Genomic DNA, 19,070 nt, shown 5'->3' with positions numbered 1-19,070 from the left:
TTATTCTTTTAGTTTCTCAAATAGCGGTCGGTTTTTTCTCCGCGAATGCAAGTCGTACACTTTTGCTTGTTCTGTGGCGTCGCGCGATACATATAAACAATCGGTGGATCGAAGGAGGACAGGGGCACGAGGAGGCGTAAAAGTTACCAAATTTATGGCAAAATTATCGGAGAGAGGAGAGACGAACGTGCATCCGCGGAGTGAAAGTCCGGGTCTTGTTCGCGGATGACGCGCGATGAAATGCTTCACTAGAAGTGCAGTCGTGTACATTTAAGTATGTGCAGTTCGGGCGTGTCGTGGATTTAATGCGAGTGTAAACTGCACTATCAGGTCGATTTTTTTATGCGTCACCTGCGAATGTCACGTCACGCGAAGTGACAGCAGAGTAATAAACAATTCTGCTACGGTTCGATCGTCGCAAAATTTCGATATCTGGGAGCCAATTTTGTGGCTAGACTTCATAAGATTTTTTGAAAGATTGTTTTTAAGAATTATAGGAAGGAATTTGGAAGGCTTGTCAAATTTTTATGATAAATTTGGTTGCATTTTACAACTCTTTTCAATAAAAGGAAGTTTTATGTGCGTATGTGTAAAGCTTATACAATGAGAACAACGGAGTATTTTATGCTGCAACAGATAGGATTTACAAATTTATAATCGAATTCATAATTAATTGCGCGTGTCTTTGGGAAAAATTATTCCATCATTTTTTCAAAGAATTTGCATTAGACGGATCTTCTATGATGGTAAGGAATGGGATTTATTGGAGCTCGCCGAGTTTTCATTACCGAGGCTAGGGTACGATGTGCATACGCGGTCGAACATAAAGTTACATTATTACATTCGTTCAGGGTCGTTAACGGTTTTATATTCGCTAATTTAAATTTTAGTATTTGTAAATAAAGTATGGCATAATGATTAGTAACGGAGATTGGACACGGTGTTTATCGTGAGATAGTAAAACTTTCTCTTAATTTTGTCGATATACGTGCTTGTATATGTCATATGTACATGTACGCATGTCAATCCAGTTTTGTTAGTAGTCTGTAAATCAAGTGCGTTGAAACTAACAAAGCTAACATTAGTCATGATAATAAATTCGAGAGAAAGTATACAATTTATGCAAGTTTTCATTATTTGTATATATGTGCACGCGTTAACCATAAAATTAATTATAAAATCAATATTAATATCATCAAAGAAAAGCGAAAACATGAATCTTAAAGAACCAACAAAATGCTTGATTAAAAAAACTGCAAATGCTGATTATGAGATATTTTCGGCTGAATTAATATTTAGAATTTCCGAATAGTCATCTGTTCAAGTCTTTATATGCCGGACAAGGAATTCTGGGACCTAAAATTTTCGCTTGGCAGTGCTCATTTTTAGATTGATTACGTCACCGACAGGAGTGACAGATTATACTTTGCGTTGGGACAAGCATAAAGTCGGCAGTGCTCTTAAAAATAGACGAAAGGAAGCGTCTCGCCTCCCGAGGATGACGATTGAATTGGTAAATTCGTTCGTTCAGGGTCGCTCATTGCCATCGTACGATTACGAGTATCTCTCTCTCTTTCTTTCTCCCTTTTCTTTCACGCGTTCTCAAGTTCAACTCTTTTGATCGTCAAGAGCGGGTCTCCCTCCTCCCCAAAGAGGACCCCGAAAATTTATGTCACGGTGAAGCCGGCATGGGCCTTGACTGAGCGCCGCGGGCAACTCTCCTGTCCGCTCCGGCTTTGATCTTAGAAATTTTCGTTCTTCGAATCACCGCGAAGGCCGGTCGGCGACTTCCTAAATCGATTGGACGCCCCACGCTTGTCCTCCGAATGTAAGTTGCAAGGATTTAGGAAGGTTTTGTTCCTTTCGCCAGCATGTGTGTATATGTGTGGCTTCGATCATCTCTTCATTTAATTCAGTCGAAACTTATGAAAGTTACTTTGCTGAATCCTTGATACTGATGCGAAATATTAAGCATGTGCAAACAGCATTGACATTCAAAAATATATTTCCGCGAGGTACAAGGTACAAACGAACACGAATGTGTGCTTTCGTTTTGCATTTTTATTTCGGAACACACATCTCCGTTCTCTTCTTCACATTATAATCATAAATTACATCGAGTATTTTTCTCTGTCATGATAAAAGATGATTTTGAGAAATTCGGTTGTCAATTCGTTAAAATACGCATGATCGTGAAAATCGAAGCGCAGCCAGCAGCCCTGAGCCGGAAGCGTTCGACGACCTCGGCGGGAAACCGCGGAAAACGCGCGAAAGTCGCGAGACCGGGACGATTACGCGACGGCTCGTGGCCGGTTGAGAAAGAAAGAAAACACTTGCACTTTCGTTAGAAAGTCTCGCGAATCCGCTCCGCCATCCGTGGCAATCACGTCGACCACCTGCGCGATGAACATTGCATTAATACCGACATAGATGTCCGACCAAACACCTACTGTTACTACTCGTCTTTACCCTTAGCCCTTTGTTGCGCTCGAAACTTGCTCGATTCTCATAAACTCTACGTGCAAAATTACACGCAATGAATGAAATAATTTGTAATTTACAAGGCAAAGCGACACAAGAACGAATCAACTTCAACTTTCACCAAAATTGATTAATTCGTGGTCGATTGAACTTGTTAAGAATAACTTTACTAGTAGTATCTGCAAGGCGGATGACAGAGTTGGCAATCAACAGACTGGCTTATTTAACTTCTCGTAACAAAGATATTTCGCTCGCCTGATGATGTGGCAGTATGCAGATAAGAGTTCAGCCCGCGGATAAAACATTAAACAACGATGAGTGACAACTGATAGGAACGGTAATAGTTTTTTAAATCATATTTGAATGTTTTTTTATATAGAAATTATTAATTCTAAAGTTAAAGTTGAATAGCCTAAAATAATTCACAAAATAAAGGAGAGTCTCTTCGTTATGGAAACATTTATGATTTGTGCTATAAGAGTACTTTACAACGTGATATTTATTTAATATAAACATGAGTCTATTCAACAAATCGTTCTATATTTGCATAATTATGAAAATGTGCATACATGTTTGACGTAAATTTCTTCTCTGTAAAAATGCTCTTTTCTCTATTATGGAAATGCGCATTAGACGCATCCGAGTCCAGTAAAAACCGGCAAGTCGCGTCATACGTCATGCGCATCGGCGGCGTGACTACAAACGATCATTAATTACTCTTTAATCTAACGTTCACAGACGCATTGTATTATTAGCGATACGTGATAACGAGTTGATAATGTTGCGTTGTGTAGCTGTGCAAGAACGCATTTCCCATTAATTCTAAAACAATCGCCGAGTCCCTTGTTGCCGCAAATGCCTCGTGAATGTTTCGCTGGGAGATTGGAGTGCGTGCCACGCGTAATTGGAGAACGATCCGGAAAGTATTTTGAAAGAAATTTGGATTTTTTCTGCGATTTATAGGAAGAAGAGAGACATTGATAAATATCAAATATATATCAATCTTGTGGAGTATCCAAGTCAGGAGGGTGTAAAACGCGGATGTACGTTAATAACCATAACAGCAACGATATTGTTAATGTTAAATTAATTTCTCAAAAAGAGAATTTCCACGTTGAAGATATTCTTCGAGATAGATTTGAGATGTGAGCCGTATCTCAGAATTTGTTTGATATTTCGGTTGCAAGAAGCAAAGCAAGGGGAACGAAAATCGTAAAAGCGACGATTTGGATGAGCTGGATGTTCTCTCGTACCACATTCGTCGTACTCGCATCCTTGTGCAAGCTCTCACAAGCTTACTGTGCGGCCGCGGTGCGTCACGACGCATGCGTGCATACGCAGAAAACGCGCGAGCGCTATCGGATCGTCGGCGGAATATGGAGCGCGTTTACATACGCGGGACGCACACTTCTCGGCGCGCGACGCGGAAACGCGCACACGTGCCTCGTCCCTTTCCATCTTCTTAGCACGCTTTTAGCTTGGAAACGTATCGTCGAGAGCCGCCGATCTCCTCGTCGGCGGCTGCACACGCTTTTGCTCGGCGAGTACGACTTGATTACGCGATTATCTCGTTGAGATCGAATAATTACACGGCGCATTTCAGAGTCAGTTAGAATGACGTCCTGATCACCTCCTCGGTCAACACGACGGCGACGTTTAAGATTCATTACTGCGCTGCGCATCTTTTCGACTTTTGACACGTATACGCGTGTAAAACGGTAGCAAGGAGGCGTTTAATTCACATTTCATTAGACTAATGAAGGCGTTTCGGTGATTGACGGCGAGGAAAGTAAAGGGACAGCGTTGATTTATACGCGATTTTCGACGCGCGGAATCGAGCGGTCGCAATCGCGCGCGTGCCTGTGCTCGCTCGGCGGGCATCCGCGGACGCATACATACACGCATATACTCACACGCGTGTGCGCAACTCGATGGCCGTGGCTATGGCCTTACGATCCTCCTTCCCTCCGCGTCGAATCGCGCGCGCGCGCGCGCGAGCGCGAGAAGCGGCGGGAGCGAGAGAACGCGAGAGGTCCGCGGCGGGACGGCGGCGAGGCTCGAACGAGCGAGCGAGAAAGAGAGATGACGTATCAGCCGCGGGGCGGGAGGGATAGACGGAGGGCGTGAGAGAAAGAGAGAGGAAGAGTGTCGCGAGCATGCTGAACCTAGGATAGCGGCGTTTAGTGGCGGCTAGCCTAGGCAAACCGAGGCTTGCCGTTCGCGCGTCGCGTTCAGTGTTCCGCGCGCGTCCCAACCGAAGCTTCTCTCTCCACTTGTGTGCATCACCTCGTGACACGGCGTTCTTTCCATTGCCGATACTTTTATTCCGACACTTTGCATGATACAAAAAAGGAAAAAAAAAGAAACACGAAAGGGATAAAAGGAGGAAAGATTTTGCATCTTCCTCTTCGCGTGCTCCGCACAGCACGTCCCGTTGGAGTGCTTCTCCGCGGAGGCGGAGCGAAAGAATTGTTTACATATCTGAGATGTCTTGTCTGCAATTTTGTCAGCGGATACCAGCGTAGGATCTGACAGCACTTATTGACACCGTACATCGACCGTAGTGTGGAATATAAGACATTATCAGTAATAATATTCTGAAAGACGTAAATCTGGACTGGGATTGAACATTCCGAGACGGAGAAGACTTCGAGGAGAGAAGGATTGTTTTCTCGATCGTGATTTTGCATAACGGCTTATTTCTTGTATTAACTCGGTTCAATTCGTGTGTTCGTGTGTGTGACTCGCAATAACAGTGAACTCTGAAAATTATAATCTGCCAGTGATTTACGAATTCGAATTTACGTGTCTGTCAACGATTGTTTTACGCTGTACATTGGTTGTAATCAGTCGTGGCATTGACTCCTCGTGCAAGCCTGCTGCCAAGCACGTGATACCGTGCACACCAAAACAATTCGGAAGACACGTTGTCCCTGCGATACGATACGCGTGGTCTCCACGAGGATCGATATCCGCGTGTTATAAACGGCGTTTTTCTCCCTTTGCTCTTTTCTTTCTTTATTGAACATCTCCCCCTCCTCGAGTGGGAGATAGCGCGTGCACGTGTGTGGGCGGACGTGCGGCCGCGTGCGTGCATTGTACACGCGCGTGTAAATCGCGTGGGCTGTCGCAACCCGCGCCAATAAATAATCGCGGCGATTCGACTCGCGGATTGGCTTGCTCGCTTTCGAAAAATAGAGCTCCGACGGGGCAGAAGGACGAGTGAAAACTTGACGTCGGTGATATACAGTGAGTGCGGAAGGAATCAGGTGCGGAAAACGGCGCCAAAGAGAAAGAGATCGTTTATACGTGTTCTTCAACTTTTCTGAAGTTGAAGTATTACAGCAACCTAATAACATAAAGAGGTAAGGGCCTTCTTTCCTTGGTGACTTTTTAAATAAAGTATTGTGTCTTATGCTGTACATGGTCCATGTTTCGTACTTCTAATTGCAACTACAGATTCTCCGACTAGTTGGGAGTCGAGATTTCCTTTGATAAAAACATTCAAGCATCTCAGAGTTATGGATGGAAAGAAAAGGAAGTTTAGAGAAACAAATAGATTGTGAAATATATAACATTCTTGGATTAATAGAGAGATTTAATTTCTAGTTATATTTAATGATCATTTTGAATAAATGCGTCTTTAACTGCTTTTTGTTCATAATATTAATGTTTCATAATATTTGAATATTGGAGTTCTGATAAATCGAAATTTGATGTATATCTGTAAAAAAATTGACTTTAAATTAGCCGGAGGAATGCTTTACTGTTAATGCAATTAATGAGAGATAATTGCTAACGATGTCTAGGCACTAGGCACAGATGAAGTTCAGAAATAAAACTTTCCGCGAGCTAATCTTTTTTATTTTACCGTTCTAAATAAGAATTCGATCGACAGAGAAATTACTCCAGTCAAACTGAACCGAAATATTTAAGACTTCAAATATTCATATTTGGCTTCAAATATAACCCGTTTATAATATCTTACACTTAACATTAACGCAAGGATTAAGAGAGGACCGCTCATTCTTTTCGCCGAAGTTTCAACGAGAGAATGTAGCTGCCGGGCAACAGCCCTCACAGTGACAGGGCTCGAATCCCTCGGGCACAGGTTAAGCCAAGCGGCCGTGACAGTTAAAAGCAACGGCGTGGCGGCAAAACGCTCCGCCCACGCCGTAGCTTGGCCGCGTCGCGTGCGTGGGACACGCAAAAGAGACGAACGATTTGATAGAGGCGATCGAATGGCCGGGCCGCGGGTTACTTCAATAAGAACTTTTCGCCGCGCGAAAATCGAACGAGTCTTGCCGCAAAAATAGGTAACGTAGCCGGCAGTAATCGCATACGATCGAGGAAGTGATCGCGGGCATTCTCGTCTCGGTTCGCGGCGACGTATTGATTTACATAGAAATCTCACTGCGCCACCCCATAGTGCACCTTTTGTCGCGCGACGGTTCGATCGTGCTCGATCTCTATCAGATTATCGATACTTTGACGCTTACTCGCTGTGGAATGCAGGGAATGTGATTGTCATCCGATAAAAATTTTCATTTAGAAAAGTAATAATAAATTACACGAGATGGGTGAGCGCAGAAGAATGTGGTACGCAGATCGAATTTTTTTGATAATTTCAAAATAGACAAATAGGAACCCTAACGCAGAACTCTAATGCGCCCGGTTGTGAGTGTGTGCTTGAAGCTCGACTATATTTTATGCAAGTATTTTCAGCCAACCTTCGGTCCTCAGGCGGTCTCTTTCCCTCTTGATTTGCTCACGGTGTCTGCGGTTGGCTCAAACGCAGAATACTCATAAACTCCAATATAGTTAGGAGGTTTATGGTGTACTGTGCTGCACATCCGTCTTCCTTTCTCGACTGAGCATTCTAACATTCCTCTCCTTACATTTACATGTTGTCTTCAGAAAGCTGGGAGAAATGTTTTCGCTACAGCCAAAGTTGTCACTTTGTAGGCAAACTGAGAAAATTGAAAAAATTTCTTTTAGTGGAGGATTCAGTGGAGGCGCCTCGAAGCTTCGCATTTCAAGGAGCATTTTCATCTCCCTTCATCTTACTGCGTTAGCACTCCGACGTAATAGACTCCACTGTATTCTGCTCTGTTCGTACTGTTCTCGCTCTCCCATTCTTTCTCGAACGATTACGTGGCGACCTTCGTCCCCACCCAGGGCCGAGGGCCAAAACTGTCTGGTGTATGTTTAGCATTACGCCAGTATATGTTCGATAAATATTGCGATAGCGTGCGCCATAAGGGCCCCGTATACGCGCAACATTCGTGGACCTTGAAACCACGTGGATCCATCACGGCCAATTCCGGGAGACTGGATGCAGGCGCTCTTCGTCCCAGCAAATCTAACATCGCTCCTGAAATCATAAACGCGGATACAAGAATTTGCAAAGCGTGCTCTCATTGAGGAAAATGAAACATTAGAAGAATTGAAAATACAATAAAAATTCAAATAAATAAATATTTAGAGAATGAAGGTATACGCTTGTCGCAACTCTTACTTCAGAAAAACTTTGTCATTTAAAAAGTTGCATCTCTTAGTTGAGAAAAATTGATATTACGTTCTTCTAGAGTATCTTTAAAAAGTGATTTCCAAATAAAAACTTTTTTCTCCGATTCACAATCTCAGTAACGAAGTTCTGCGTCGTGCAAGTGTCGTTTCACACCTGACCGTGATTTCTTTGAAATTTTTCTCCGCAAATCTTTGATATCATCTCGTAAAATATTTTCCTCTTCCGGAAAATCCGTAATCGTAATCGAAATAACTGGTTGTTTTGCCGCGTCTTATTTTCGTCTTTATGTACCTTGGCAGCGGATCGTACGCATCGTACGCACGGACGACCCTGAAAAACCCGACGCCGCGTGAATGTTTAACCATCCATCGCGTTCGATCGCGTACAAATCCTATTCCGCGTTCGTGCACTTGTCGTGTGTACGGATAGTGCGTCGATAGTTAATGACGGTGCTTACCGTCCGTGAGGTGTATTTCCTTGTACGTGGAAACAAATCGTCGTGCCACGTCCCTGAGCATGCTACCACGTGGACCGCCGTGTGTTTGCCTCCGCGAAGTCGAATCGAGATTTTGACTCGCATCTACAACATATATTTGTCGCAGGTTCTCGCATGCGCAGGGAGGCGGACATTTTATCTCCATTTTCTCGATAATAAATTATTGTTCATCATTAAACAAAAATACCGAGCTAAAGAGGAGAGATCAATTTGAGCATCTGCCACAGAATTTTTCGGAAAAAACAAAAGAACCGAGTAAGACAGAGCGAATCTCTCCGCGCCACTTTGGAATCATGGAACGATAGAGAGAAAGAGTACTTTTCCTCATCGTGAATGTTGAATTGGTGCAATTTTAGGCACAATCGCTCGAGAGTCAATCGCTCAAATGCGGGAGAAACCGTCCGAAGTACAACGCGCACGAATATATGGGCCACCCGCGGCGCACCTGCTCGACCCCTCGAATACATAAAGGACGCGGCCGCGGAGCAACGAGCGTGAACCTTGGGGAAGGCTGTTGGTAAAAGTAAATGACCTTACGGAGGCGAAGTGCGAAAGGAGACAGGACGCGGGCGGCGTGTTCACGCGCGCATATGGGCGCACGCGTGTACGTACACGTGTGACCTATCCTCCGTCGGGGGTCTACGAACCCGAATTGGGCCAGGGCCTTGACTCTCGAGCATTGGTGGGTTCTCTCCTCTCCCGATCTTCCGTCTCTCCCCTCTTGCCGCCGTTCTTTCGTCGCCTTCGCCGAATATCTGCTCTGCCACCGCGCGAAACCACCTTCCTCATGCGCGCGGCGGGGGATACTAGACGTGACAGGGCGCCGTGTGCCCTGCGCGTGTGTGACGAACAATCGGGCGGCGCGGCGGCGGCGGCGTGGCCGCCCTGCGCGAGTCGCACCCGAGGACCATGGGAAACGCGGTCATGGTCAAGGACCAGTGCACGGACCGACGGAGAAAGTTTTTGTATCGACTTGATCTCGTTTCGACTGTTTTGCAGCAGCAGGAAGGGCGATCAATTTCGTTCACGCGTTAATTTCGTTGCTCGCGCTCGCGCGGATTATCGCGAAGCAGAAGCTTCGCATCTGATTATATTAGCCAGACGGATATTTAGTTAATACACATTGCCTTTACGCATTATGATTCCCATGAGTCCTCGGCCGCGACTTCTCTTTTTCTGAATATTGAAATGTTACGTAACATTCAAATAAAAAATGTATGGAAACGCATGCAAATGTGCGAATGGCAATCGGATAAAAATGTATGCGAGCGAGGTTTTTTTACATTGTATGTTACTACAATTACTCCGTAATAAATACGATAATGTGTACGATACATGGATACATCTATTTGAACAGATACAACGTAAATTCATCGCTAAACATGATTAAATACCGTTGTAAAAAGTTAATTCGATTCGGAAACTTAATACTTTTGTCGCGGTTCTGGAACGTTGCGCAATTCGTATAAATATTTATGAGGAAGGAAAGAAAAGGACAGAGCGCAAAATTTGTAGTATATCTTTTTCTCGGGATGCACGAATATTTTTACTGTCGCGGCCGAGTATAGGTTGTAATTTATGGACGACATAGACTATGAATCACTTGCAACAATGTGTGTATGTGTCATACGTAATTCTCGATATGCAACTATACACAGCACAAATGGCAGCGACAAATGATCGACTTTTCGCATCGCGCTTGTAGTAACGCGCTTTCGGATGTGCTTATTTATTGTTCGACTGTAATCAACGAGTTCTGTGGGCTTTACGTTTATTATTAGCAGCAATTTTATTTATCGGCGGTCACGTTGTTGGAAGCTCGTTCACAAGGACGCCCGTATGTGTGTCTCACTGTTAAAATTTCGTAGTGCACGAAGCACGCGTAAAATTATGCTGAATCGAGTGTTATTGTTGCGACCGATTAAACAATTACAGTCAGCCGTGGCTGGCTTTAAGCTCACCTTGGAACGGTTTACCTTCGGACGGAGCGCGCGCATGCACGATCGGCCGCCGATCGCGAAATCGCTCGCTCGCTCGTGCAATCATTAGCGCGGATTTCGCGCGTTTTTCGTGCATTAAGAGAATGTCGGATTTTGAAACATTTTGCCGAGCACGATCGTTCGCAACGTGGCCCGTCATCGTCAGCGGATATACATTCGCGAAGGCAAGTTCGAGGCTAACGAGCGAAGCGCGCCGCGTATTCGGGTGACAAATGTAGCGTTTCATTTTTCGAATGAGCGTGCCGTTTTTTGCGTGAATTGAAGTTTCGTTCGTTTGTAGCAGGGTTTCGTCAGTCGGGAAGTACGCGTGTTTATTCCGATGCTTTTAAAGCATGAAAATAATGACGTAACGCTTGTCAGCAATATTTACTTAATCGCGAAATAATTGATCCGTAATTTCCAGTGTTACCGTAACTGACGAGACAATTATATAATCGATCTGCTCTTTTTCGCGCGGAGTGGAACGGCGTCACGATCTTATTTAGAACAATCAATCGGCACGTACTTAGATTTACGTTTTCTGCGGATGTAAAGATACGTGGGATCGATACGTTGTAGCCGCTAAGAGTGAAACAAAGGTGACGGCAGAATTACGTTAGCGTGCAAATAACATTGACACGAATTTAGCGGCAGTCAAGCGTCATTGCTTTGGACCTGCAAGAAGTGCAGTACACGCGGAAATTCTAACGGGCGAATCTCCGTTGCGGATCGTGACGTCAGGCGGTAGTAGCCGTAGCCGCGATGCTGCGGAGAGACGGAAATGTACAAACGAACGAATATAACGTCACTGTCAGCGCGGTGTAATAAAGGCAGAAGGCTGCGCGTACTCTCAGAAGGCCGCTGCACCAATGTTGTCTATACCACCTTCGTCTTAACTCCCTTCTTTCGCAAGAAACCTGCTCGTGTAAATAAAAGAGCGAGATGTTGAAAAGTCTTAATCAATTATTGTTCCAAAAATTGCTTGGATTAATTCTAGTGGTAAATTAATAGATAACTTTCTTTAAAATTTGTTAGCGTAATTTTGAAATTCAAGCTCTTTCAAAATAGTAATTGTAATATTGTAATTATTTATTGTTTATAAAATCTGATTGAATCTCTGTATAACCATAATAAAAGTAAAATTATCTATAATATATGCACGTATGTAATTAACTGTAGTAAAAAATATGTCAGTGAAAACTTTCTGTAAATTATAGAAAAATTATATAACTGCGATAATTTTCTTCTCTCAGCATGCCTTTGGGTTAAGTCGTCGCACAGAGCAAGTTACAAGAGATTCATCTTCGTTCTCAAACTCTCTCTTTCTCTTTACTGACCGTGTGAACTAAATGAAAGTAAGTGTTCTCTTGAGGTTTATGAACCGTTCTCTTAAATCTTAATTTAGCGAGTAATCGCATGTCGATTAGGATGTATTTAACCTCTATCAATTTTTATACGCGACAGGCCAAGTCGTCCCAAACAATGCATATTTTTCTTTTTCTATACTTTTTTTACTTTACTTTACATCTCGCGTAATATGATTTGATCTGATGCGAATAATTTATTCCACGAGCACTCGATGCAAAGCGATACTATGAAAAGCTTTACGTCAGTCTTATGTTCTTAATTTATACATTAATTCATTAACCCGCCGGCAAGCGAATAATATATTCCTCACTTTATTTATAAAATGCCTTTGTAACACGATAAAGAATTACCGATATCTTTTATTTCGAATCACTGTGGAAGAAGAAGGAGCGAACACTCGCGGTTGTTAGTTCAATCGAATATCACGTGTGCACACGAGTACTTTGATCCTTTTACTTTATCACCTCTCTTCTTTGTCCTCCCCTTTCACCGTCGTCGACTAATTGGGTTAGGGTCATTAATCGGTCTCAGGCTTGCCTCGGAACACCAATGCTCGTGGAAGAATCGCGAGGACCATTGATCCTTGATCCGAAACCGGTTGCAACGCTCGCATCGTATTAGCGATATGCAAAGGAGACATGCGAAAACAAAAAATACATTCAACATTCACGTTTATTGCTGACAGTAGAGTTTTGCCATATGCATACGTGAATATATTTGTATTATTTCATCGGCAAATCCTCATAAGTGGGATGTATAAATATTAATGAAATATTATTATTTAAGACTTGACGTTCCGTTAGGAATTATTGATTCGTCATCATATGTCAAACGACTTTTTAGCACGTCGATTCGCATGAAGATCTTATCTCAATAAGCTTGTTCATGTCATTAAATTGTATTTTCAGATAAGACACATCGAATCGTATTTACACGGGAAGGAGCGCGATACATTTAGATACGTAATGTACTTTTTGCGCTACTAATGTTCTTACGAGGCGAATGTGACGTGCGATAAGCGATTAATCGGCGCGGCCGCCCGGACAGCCAAAAGACTGATATTGATTAACTCTCGCGGATCGATGAATCAGAGTCCCGTCTAATCGATGCGATTTCGCGATGGGTGACGCGACGGGTAAGCTCCTAGGAATCATCAAGCACGAGATTTCGGGCTCACGGGCGCGCACTGCGATATTAATCGATGATCCCGCTCTTAAGAACCCCCGCCGTTCGCGATAATTGGATCGCCAGGGTTTGCTCGCTTTCTCACCGCACGTGTGTATTCCTAGATGCAGCATCATCGGTGTGCATCCTAGGCAAGAAGGCAATGATAAAAGAAGAAGGGCTTGACATCGAAATAATTGGTTACAAGGAATTTTTGATGTTTTTATTGCTTTTTCGCTCGATAATGTCACGCAGTTCATTCACGTCGAGGTGCCAACAGCATATCATCAACGTGATGACTTAACAGCATCTAATTGCATCCTTGAATGATCGCGAGTACGTACTCGCCTCGTCGGCTAAAAATCGTTACATTCTCGTCCGACTCGCGTGTCTTGCTTTCATTAGAATCTCTCAAGCTGTACCGTTAGGTGTAACTACGTTTTCATTATGCTCGGTATTTTCAGTTGTCATGTGTAGCGTAACAATGATAACGAGTATTTTTCTTGAAAACGTGTGTGTGAATTTAGCACAGAAAGTATTAATTTTAATAGTATGATAATGTAACATATAATTCTGATACAGAAATGAAATTAATTGAATCGATTAAAGTTAGGTAACCAAGTAAATATAGCTTGATCTTGGATCGCGTTATATAATTCTGGAAATGTACATTGAAGTGTAAATGCAAACGTTAACGCTTCCTCTTCAAGTTGATTATTCCATTTCTAAAACATCCCCCGATTTTCTGTGTTTTTAACGAACCGATCGTTTAAAAAATGGAAATAATTGCACGGAAATAAGCGTGGTGAGATCTGTTGGATTTCAGTATGCTCTTGTTTGTATCAGGAAACGTATATTTTCAGCCGTAACGAGATCTCACGTGTCGGAAGAGATTCCCGTATGCTTGTCACGTGTTGGTATTTGCAAGTATTTTCCACGGCGCATTGCTTCGCCTAATTTCTCGCGCTGCGCGTTTTCATTATTGCATTACTCAGAGCGTAGTGGCTGACGTCAACGACCTTCGATGATTCCGTCTCTCCTCGAGCGACTGAAGTCTCGCTTCAAAAAGAAGAAACGATCTCCTTACGAAAGAACTTCAGAATCATAAAATCATAAAACGTTATGTTCCATCCAGCAGAACGAACCGTCGCATTTGATCTTGCTGTTACTTACCGAAAGCACGTCATTGATAGTCAAATTATGAATAATGGATGGACGCGGTAAAATTATTAAACTTGTTATTATTAATATTAATTATATTCTTCAAGTCGATTCCCATCGCGAGGGTAAAATTGTTACATATTTCTGCACGATCGCGCGTATAAATAAATAAGTTTCGTGCTTACTGTAGATCCGTGTGAACTATTCCACGTAAATGGCTTCATTGTGGAATACAATCTGGCGATTCGGTCCGCTGTACGTACATAGTTCTCTAGCCGACGTTAATCTCGTTCATTCCTTACTGTCGACCAGTCAGGAACATGACAGCGGCGGGTTTCAACGCGGCGTAGTTGTCAGCCTCCGTCGAGGAGACGCGGATTGTAAAACGCGTCCTTACGGCACCGCCGTTATTGAGGCCCATCGAACGCATTGAAAAGCGACCGTCGCCTTCAAGGAAGTCGCCTGCTTTGTCATAGTGATTAAGCGTACGATCCGATTGTGCGCATAGGCATTCAAAATAATACAATGATCGAGAGAAATTCTTCTCGATCATTAAATCCGAGAATTACTTATCATGCAGCAATATTTTCTGACATAGTCGAGGTGATCCGTAGCTATAATATTAACGTTGACACGTCACGGCGTTATTTGTCAAAAATATTTTACCGTTCACTTGTATACAGATTTTTTTATCAGATCCTTCAGTGAATTTCTGCTAAGAAAAACAATTTTACTCGGTTTAGGGATTTATAATTAAAATCAAAAGTAAGAACGGGCTTTCGAGATTTTTAGTACACCCTGCGAAATGTTTGTTAACAGCAAGACATTCGTGATACATTTGTCGGAAATTATTTATAGAGACAAGGCGACGATGGCCACTTGCACTGGGTAATGTCCCGCGAGAGACAAAAACCAGGCGGATTCCAGGTCATGGATTTTAACAGATGGCAACCCTCGGCTTCCAGCCGGGCGTGATTGCTGTTTTCTTTACACGTGGCTTCTTCTTCCTCCAAGATTCATCTTACAAAAAATCACCTACGGAAACTTGGAACTTTCTTTTAATTCCTATGTCTGTAGCTCAACGTATACATTTCACATTTCGAACATTTCTCCAACAGAGAATTCCATCGTTGCGAGATTTTAACATCAAAAGCTGTCTTTAATTGTATCTCTTGATTATCATCGACGCAAAATTTCCGTTCCTCTGTTTTGCATTAAAAAAAAAGATGATATGAGACGCGTAGAGTCGCCAGTGGTGGTCCGTCAATTTTCAACGATGTGTCACGATTCCGAAAAAAGGATGTTGAATTTGAGAAGGAGGCCGCACGCAGGTTCACGCAATCAAGACAGAGATTCTCGCCTTGCCCGAGGCACAGACCAAGGCCCTTCTTCGTTCGCGAAGATCCCTGATGTGCATGACTCAACCTTATTATTATTGTTAGTCTTGCACACATCGAGACGTATGCGATGTGTAGATGCGTGAACGCGCGAGAGTGCGTACGAGCCTCGACTAGGAAGTGCGAATCGCGACAGCCAACACACTATTCGCGGTGAACTCACATTCCCACTTCGTCAGGGACGTTCGAGTGCTTATTTTCAATACTTCGCTTCAGCGCGAGGCGCAAGTTCGTGCTGGACTGAGCGTCAGAGAGATTGCGATTGCACAGCGATATTGCATCTCGATTGGAAATCGAGAATCAGCGAATCTCTCGAATCTTGATCTGTAATCGTAATGTAATTTTAATCTCTCACGCGATACAAACTTTGGACGAGAGAAATGGAAATCCATGCCTAGAAAGTTATTGTTAATAATATTTGCGATACAGATTTATTAGATTAGATAAGTAACGTTGTAAAAAGAAAATTCTCGCAAGCACGTAATGCAGTCGAAACTCTTTTCCAAATGTCTACCTATACTTTCAGTTTATTATTTTATTATATCATAAAAAATATAAAAATATAAACAGATTTGTGCATCGTATTTCGCATCTATATTGCTCGTTGTGATACGATGACGATGACGATGACGAGTCCATCTCCAGTTGAACAGTTCTTCAATCGAATGAAGGATCCTCGTTGAGTTCTATTTTTTCTCTCCGATGAATCGGAAACGCAGTGCACCGTTAAAACGCGATGCGTTACGCACGCGACGCGCTCGTTATCGCGAATGCACTCTGCAATTCGCGATTTTATCTCGCGCAACATTCGCCGCATTCGCTCGCGCGAGCGCATCATCCGCGCGGGATTCCTTTATAAAAGACGTCGAAGGATACTGGGCTGCGACGCGTCGTCGTCGACACTCAGACGACGCATTTCATTGGTCCACAGTACGCGCGATAATGCCTATTATCGCGCAAATTCGAGGACAGTGTGATTTAAAATTTTCCGCGTCGTTGCCTATCGGTCCGATTAATCTCGCCGTAGTGACCTCCCGCAGTTATCGCGACACGCTTTTCCACAGTCGCGAAAACGACGTGTCACTATTCGCGTTTAACACCGAGTACTTTGTACTTTGTACTTGACGGCTGAATTTGAGTCGAATCATTGGCACTTTGTTAGGCATTTATAAGCTGCATATAACATGCAAAAAAAAGAATTCATAATGAATTGGTAAACATTTGTATGCTTCCAATCTTTTACGTTACTTTATATTCTATATATTGAGATTCTGGAGAAAATTCTATGATGAAAGAGCAATGTCCATGCGATTAGTCTTGATATGAGATCCATTAATCCCTGTATTAAGTTATCTGCACATATCATTCGTTCGAATTGCCGTTATCAACTAAGAAATGATGATCGAATACATTCGACAGAAAGCCCAATCGCTCGATATTGCCATATATGTATATAAAATGTGGAGTTTCAAAGATTCCTTTTTCATATTTATTTATACGATTAGAAATCTTTGATCTACCCAAAGTCCATTATTTCTTGACAAAGACTTTGTGAAAGTGACACAAGCTTTAAGAAAATTTGTTAGAAAATAAATCTCGAATGAAACTTTATTTAAAGTCAACGGAAATGAAAATTTCAAGTTAAGATCAATATCAAGTGAATTCTCGATAATAAACTGATCAAAACCATTTGTAAAAGTCTCTGTAACCGTCACAACATTCGCCGTATCTCTCAAATTGTCCCTACTGCGCCTACTGCCAATATCGACTGGGCATATGGTGATTTTGAATCATTCTGTATGTTAGCCTGTACGTCTTTCCGTAACGTCTTTCATCTCCCGTTCGCGAAACTCTGGATCTCTCTCGTGGGCCGGCCTCGAGAGTTTCTACGATCGTCATTACGCCTCCAAGGCGCTCGCTCGTCGGCCCTGGACCGACGTTCTACCTCTATAGAGTCTATCGCGAGTCTAGTGCGGGAGCGAGAGAGAGAGAAAGAGAAGAAGATAGCACGGGATAGTTCGATGGAGAAAGAGAGACGGAAAAGATAAACTATTCTGTCTGCCGAAGGAGCACGCATACAAAACCGCGGCCAATTATCGCGCACGGACAATGCGCGCCAAGGTCCCCGTTCACGAATCTTAATCGCGTATCGCTCGCATCTTACTTAACGACGTAAATTTCGTAGAGATAGTCGTTTTCGTGCCGTTTGTTTGCCGAGAGATCTTTTTAGAGTTTTATTATGTGGCGCGTGACAATCCCATGTTTCTGAGATACTTTCCCCTGATATGCGGTCATCTTTGTGCTACATCGAGTTCTGTCTACTTTACGATATTCGCTGCCACTCGTAGACGAAGATCGGAGTGGCCAAGACTGTTCGAAAGTTGTAGAATCCGGATATTGAAAGTGCAACGGTACGCAAAACATCGACTCGAAAATTCACACGAAGATACAGAATCAAAGATTCTATATATAAAACTGTTCAAAGGCCTAAAATTTAAATAATATTCTTTTTCCGCGTGAAAAACTTTGTCGTAACGTCACAAGTATTTATTAACGGAATAAACAATAAAATTTGTGAGACATAAAGTGAAAATGGTTCACAAGAGAATCGATGCGATTCCGGAAGAAAAGTAAAAAGCGCCGATTCGATCACAGTGCGCGCCGCGATGCTGCGGGCCCCGTCTCCCGTCCCCGTCCCGCTCGTCGTCGGTAGCGAGATTCCCGCGCTTCGCGAGGGCCCCGACTAAGGTTATGGTTTGCTCTAGGAGTGCATTAACCCCTGTCGGATCGCGAGAGTACACCGTAGAAGAAGTGCACAACCGTCACGGGCGCGGGATGGGTCGACGGACGAGGCGAGGGGGAGGGGGAGGGGGAGGGGGGCGGTAGCATGGCGGGAGAGGGCCCCGCAACGTGCAGAACCATGGTTCTGGTCGTCAAGCCGCGGGACCGCGACGGCAAACGCTTTTGCACGGAGTCAGGGGGGAGGAGGGGGCGAGAGGGATCCGCCGCAAAGCGCCAGAGCGACGAAGAAGAAAAAAGGGAACGGGGGAGAGCGACGACGACGGGGCGGTCGCGACTTTCTCCGGAGAGCGAAAGTGAGAGGGCCCCCCGGGGGAGCGCGCGTTCGTTCCCCTGGCCGCCCGCAATCTAGGGGGCGAGGGGGGACCTTCTCGTGCTTTCACCGTGCTGCCCCGAGACGCGAGATGCACTTTTCCGCGACGCAGAAACGAGGAAGGCGCGCGCGCGCGCGTACGCGGTTTCGCGAGCGGAAAAGTATGATCTTGGGGCAATTAGTAGAGCGATGGCTGCGCGCAACGAGGAAATGCGGCCTCGCGGTGGGAGATACACCATGCTGAATGCTGCAGAGACGCCGGTGCCCTCCGCTGCTCTGCTTTACCGCGGAAGGGTAGTGGGAGGGGGTTGGTACGAAAATTAATGGCGCTGCGAGTTGCACGAGATGCAATTACGGGAGAATGGTGGAGTAGCGTGATGCG

The 19,070-nt window shown here is 43.8% G+C and overlaps 1 protein-coding gene across 1 annotated transcript in view; it reads left to right on the top strand.

Annotated features, from left to right (window-relative positions):
• The first annotated feature begins 4,538 nt into the window (after positions 1–4,538).
• Positions 4,539–19,070, top strand: part of LOC105284568 (ecdysone-induced protein 74EF) — a 149,977-nt gene continuing 135,445 nt past the window's right edge. Inside the window, exon 1 of the mRNA XM_011348202.3 lies at positions 4,539–5,846. The gene's annotated coding sequence lies outside the window, so the exon portion shown is untranslated. The remainder of the gene's footprint in view (positions 5,847–19,070) is intronic.

This window comes from Ooceraea biroi, chromosome 6, assembly GCF_003672135.1.
Source record: "Ooceraea biroi isolate clonal line C1 chromosome 6, Obir_v5.4, whole genome shotgun sequence".
Lineage (NCBI taxonomy): Eukaryota > Metazoa > Arthropoda > Insecta > Hymenoptera > Formicidae > Ooceraea > Ooceraea biroi.
Note: the sequence above shows the minus strand (reverse complement) of the source record. Positions and strands in the feature narration are given on the sequence as shown.